Consider the following 6000-nt stretch of genomic DNA (forward strand, 5'->3'; position numbering starts at 1 on the left):
AGCTCTTATGTAGAAGAAAATTACGTGTTTTACCTTAAGCAAATGTTTTATTTAGAGAATTTTAGGTATTACAAAACTTCGAATCATCCAAAGAGCGGAATCTGTTGCTGTGATGCAATTTATGAACACGTCTCACGCATCAGCAGATTAGAATAACTTTTCTTAATACCAACCATATCCTTAGCGATTACTGGCTTTCCGCACAGATCTGTTAGGACAACTAGATTGCTGTGGCCACACTGTATTACGGCTGTTGATATTTTTAGCAATATCTGGAATCCGATATGTCGATATTTAAACAATATCATTATAGGCCCTAGACATATCGGGAAACGTATCGATATAACGACAGCAAAAATATCGACTTACCGGCCGATAAAAATATTGGCTGCACATTGTAAATATACTGCCGGTTTTAGAGCTGTATATTTAAATATTGACTTATTAGATATTCTGTAGATTGACAACCCAGCAGCCTGCTTATCCCCCTTAGAGCAAGACTTGCAAGCAACCGATGGGTCCGTCTTTCTGTTTAGTAACATACCGGATTTGTCTGGAACACTTCATATCGACTTCCCTGTTTTTTAATTTCTGCAAACGCCAGCGACATATGACTTGTAGTGTCAAAATTATGTAGTGAGGTTAAACATTGCAGTTTCTGTTGGTGGTACCGAGCGCCGATTTCGTCAGAATTTCCCCTCACATGTATCCACCCAACGCAATGACCTGTTTCGTCATCTGTATTATTTTCATTAATTTCAGCAACTGTTTTTGAAGAATATTGATACGATGAAGTAGCACACTAGTTGCGTTAAAAATGGTTTTTTAACGCAACTGGTGTGCTATTTCTTCTCATCAGAAATCTTGTTATTCTGTTCAGACCCCAACCCCAGTGCAATCGGACTTCTCTTGTGCCAGTTATACTTACTTCAGACAGTCAAAGAGAAAGGCTCGGTGCGATGAAAGCTCAAAAAGTAGTCAGACGGCTTCCCACAGTGAAAACAAAATTATGTCCTACTACAATTTTAAATACTTACCGAAAATTGCGAAAAAATATAATATACACTACTGGCCATTAAAATTGCTACACCACGAAGATGACGTGCTACAGACGTGAAATTTAACCGACAGGAAGAAGATGCAGTGACATGCAATAGATTAGCTTTTCAGAGCATTCACACAAGGTTGGCGCCGGTGGTGACACCTACAACGTGCTGATATGATATTTCTCATACACAAACAGCAGTTGACCGGCGTTGCCTGGTGAAATCTTGTTGTGATGCCTCGTGTAAGGAGGAGAAATGCGTACCATCACGTTTCCGACTTTGATAAAGGTCGGATTGTAGCCTATCGCGATTGCGGTTTATCGTACCGAGACATTGCTGCTCGCGTTGGGTGAGATCCAATTACTGTTAACAGAAAATGGAATCGGTGGGTTCAGGAGGGTAATATGGAACGCCGTGCTGGATCCCAACGACCTCGTGTCACTAGCAGTCGAGATGACAGGCATCTTATCCGGATCGTGCAGCCACGTCTCGATCCCTGAGTCAACAGATGGGGACGTTTGCAAACAAGAACCATCTGAACGAACAGTTCGATGACGTTTGCAGCAGCATGGACTATCAGCTCAGAGACCATGGCTGGGTTACCCTTGACGCTGCATCACAGACAGGAACGCCTGCGATGGTGTACTCAACGACGAACCTGGGTCCACGAATGGCAAAACGTCATTTTCTCGGATGAATCCAGATTCTGTTTACAACATCATGATGGTCGCATCCGTGTTTGGCGACATCGCGGTGAACTCACATTGGAAGCGTGTATTCGTCATCGCCATACTGGCGTATCACCCGGCGTGAAGGTAGGGGGTGCCATTGTTTACACGTCTCGGTCACCTCTTGTTCGTATTGACGGCACTTTGAACAGTGGGCGTTACATTTCAGATGTGTTACGACCCGTGGCTCTACCCTTCATTCGATCCCTGCGAAACCCTAAATTTCAGCAGGATAATGTACGATTGCATGTTGCAGGTCCTGTACGGGCCTTTCGCGATACAGAAAATGTTCGGCTGCTGCCCTGGCCGGCACATTCTCCAGATCTCTCACCAACTGAAAACGTCTGGTCAAAGGTGGCCAAGCAACTGGCTCGTCACAATATGCCAGTCACTACACTTAATGAACTATGGTATCGGGTTGAAGCTGCATGGTCAGCTGTACCTGTACACGCCAACCAAGCTCTGTTTGACTCATGCCCAGGCGTATTAAGGGCGTTATTACGGCCAGAGGTTGTTGTTCTGGGTACTGATTTCTCAGGATCTATGCACCCAAATTGCGTGAAAATGTAAACACATGTCAGTTCTAGTATAATATATTTATCCAATGAATACCCATTTTTCATCTGCATTTCTTCTTGGTGTGGCAATTTTAGTGGCCTGTAGTGTAACATAAAAATATCGGCACGCGACACTGCCATTTCGATACATCGATAAATTGGTGAACTTTTTGGAAAATGTATCGTTATATCAATATTCTACAGACAGCCTTACACTGTACGGTCGGGTGTTCATTCAGTGGTGCATACGATCCCCAACTATATAACCGTTTCACAGCGTTTCCCGTAAGAGCTCAGAGTCGGTGTATGCCAACCGATTTCACTCGGACTGATCATTCAGACTCCTCTATCTTTGTTGGTGGTACTACGACCACAGGCACGGCGACACACATCGACACGTACAGCCACTTCTCAGATTATTTCCGGCTGAACTTGCAGCCTTCAAAAGAAATCAGTTATTGGCCTACGCACACGTTCCCTCTATGAAAACTGAATCATTTCTTGCTCTTGAATTGATTTAAGTAACACAAAGCTTGATTACTTTTGCGTCATCCTTTACGGATTTTGCAATCTTCGCCAATATTAGTGTATAAACAGATCTAATTACATGTGTACTGTCGGCTCTTTTCTTAGAATAACTTACAGTAACCAACAAAGATGTAAACGAAGGCATTCAAAATAACGTAGCTCTTAGAGAATTATTCGCTGATGATTGTAAAGAAATGGTGTGCCTGTACATAGAGACATTACTTATTTGCTTTCCGCAGAACCACTGCGTACATGTAGCCGCCGTGGTTTCTTTGGCCGCCATTTCGAAAACGAGAGTATTACAGTTCGAGGAATTACATAATTTGTCATGCGATCAGCGTATAAACGCGCTCTTATAAGCAAGGAAATTAATAATATTTCACAATTTAAATCATAACTAAAAACCTGATTTGGAATGTAGCGTTCGTAAAGTCCAACGTGGGTAGTGAAAGTAAGAGATCGGATGTAAGATTAGCAAACTTAAACTTGGATTCAAATGCAGAGGGAAACTTGTTTTGATAAACTGAATAAGTGAAAGTAGTATCACAGATAACAGCAAAAACTGTCAGTGGTGAAAACGTACCATCACAGAAAAACTCTTTTAAATATAATATAGCATAGATTCCTCAAAATCGAAGCCATGTCCAGTGGTTGGAAGAAACCAGAGATTGTACCAGTCTTGAAGAAAAGCAGAGAATGTTATCCGCAGCTCTACCGTCCGATATTATTGATATCTATTTGTCGTAAAGTCTTAGAACATATTCAGAGCTCAAATGTAATCAAAAATGTAGAATAGAATGAGCTGCAGCATGCCAACCAGCATGGATTCTGAAAACATCGATCATGTGAAACCAAACTCGCACTTTTCTTACAAGATATTGCGAAAGCCATGGACCAAGGTGGCCAGGTTGATATGGACTTTCTTGAATTCTTAGGCAGCATTTGACTCAGTACCACACCTAGCTTATTATCGAAAGTATGAAAGCATAGGGTATCGGACGAAATTTCTTCGTAGGATACAGCATGTTATTTTGGAAGGAGAGTTATCGGCAGATGTGCAATTAACTCCAGGGCTGCCACAGGGATGTGTGTTGGACCCCTAGTTGTTCTCGACGTGCATAATGACTTTGCAGACACTATTAATAGTAACATCAGATTTTGCGCAAATTACACACTTATCTATAATGAAATAATATATGAAAAATGTTGCGCAACTACTATCAACTTTCCACAAGATTTCGGGATTGCAGCCGGATCTCATCGAATTCTTTCCACGATATTTCGGCTGACAACCTTACAGCCATCTTCAGGCGAGTGTTTGACACTGGAGATTGCTAGTGCAAATCGCTCTATTTATACGTAAAAGTGCCGAAGGCGCGCATGCGCAAGTTACCGTAGCATGCGTGCCACCTGTCGATTCCAAGGCCCTCTACAATATTACTGCATCTATGGAGCGCAATCGAATGCGTGAAAAAAGTAAAACATGCACGCAGACGTGTCCAAAACAGTAAAATGCAAAATTTCCATATTAAAATTACTTGTCGCTCGACGTGCCAGAAGCCATAAAAAGTTTTCTTTTGGTTGACATTAAAGAAATCAACGGGTCCCAGGCCTTATTCAATAAAAACCGCCATCACGATTAATGAGATTTTCCGCTAAACGTATTTCCACGGATTCCTTCACAACTGAATCCCAGAAGGATCTCGATGGGGCCAAGATTTTCGTGGCCGAATAATCCATAGTATGTCCTGTGGAAATACAATGTTCGGCTATGGCCGACTTACTGGGCTGTAAAAGGCGAGTGTGGCGCTCATGTTCAAGGCAGCGGTCGTGTACTGTGCGTGTGGTTTGACCAATGTAGGCTTTCCCACACTCGCAAGGTATTTTATAAATTCCAGCCTTCCGTAATCCCAGATCATCCTTGGCTGAGCCCAGAAGAGCACGAGTCTTTGTAGGTGGCCGGAAGATTGCTTTCACACGATGTTTCTTTAAAATTCCCGACATATGGGAGAAATGCTCTGGACTTAAACACCTCCTTATCCTCTCGATCTTGTTGGTGGTCGCGATTTTTCCTCCTTAAAACAGTACTGACCTGATGTGCAGAATATCAACTTGCTTTAAATGTTCAAAAATGTAGAATGTTGCGCTTCAGAAAACACAAGGCGTAGTATCATGTGACCACAATAGCAGTTAGAGTTGGAAGCGGCGAACCTACACAAATACATGGTTGTATCAGTTTGTAGGGATATCTAAAACAACGGTCACAAAGGCTCAGTTTTACGTAAAGCAGGTGCCAGATTGATTGACAGAATGCTAGGTAAATGAAATCAGTCGACAAAGGAGATGGCTTATAAACCACTCGGCCGATCCGTTCTACAACGTTCCTCAATTGTGTAGGACCCGTGCCAAATAGGTCTAACAGGGTGAATTGAACGTGTACAAAGTAGGGCAGTTCGAATGTGCCCTATTAGAGGACGTCACGGAGGAGCTGAAAACATTTAACTGACACACGTTTGAAAATAAACGTGTGCTATCCTAAGGCATACTTACTGTTTGAAGAACCAATCGAAGGTGATAAATCTATGCAAAGACTGCAACCCTCTGTGTATCTTTCCCAAATTGACCACGAAGACGAGATTAGACTAATTTCGGGTAGCACAGAGGCATTTCAGCAACCACTCTTCCTATGGTCCATATGTAAATGTAGTGGGAAGGAGACCTAATGACTGGTACAATAGCATGTACAGTGGTTAGCAGAGTACGGCTGTGGATACAGACGTAGAAACGTTCCCATATACATTAGAGGTTTGCGAGAAAACTGCAGATGTGTGGTTACAAGCCGCTACTGTCTTTAGTATAAAATATTGACGTAACTAGTAAGACTCATAAATGAACCTCATACCCTGAATTTGTTCTCCACTTACAGCAGACATAAATTAGGGTTAATTACATAGTACTATTAGTTTAACAGATAGTAAACTGTTTCGAACAAGTAAGTTGTGTAGTCTCTCTGTGGTATGGTCCACTGTGGGTGGTACCCATCCTCTTGTGCTAATTGCTCTTTCACCATCTATTGTATTCAATGAACGGTACCTTCTGCAATCTAAACTTTTATTTTCCGTAATTCCTTAGTAAGACTTT

The sequence above is a fragment of the Schistocerca serialis genome, chromosome 4, assembly GCF_023864345.2.
Source record: "Schistocerca serialis cubense isolate TAMUIC-IGC-003099 chromosome 4, iqSchSeri2.2, whole genome shotgun sequence".
In the NCBI taxonomy this organism is placed as follows: Eukaryota; Metazoa; Arthropoda; class Insecta; order Orthoptera; family Acrididae; genus Schistocerca; species Schistocerca serialis.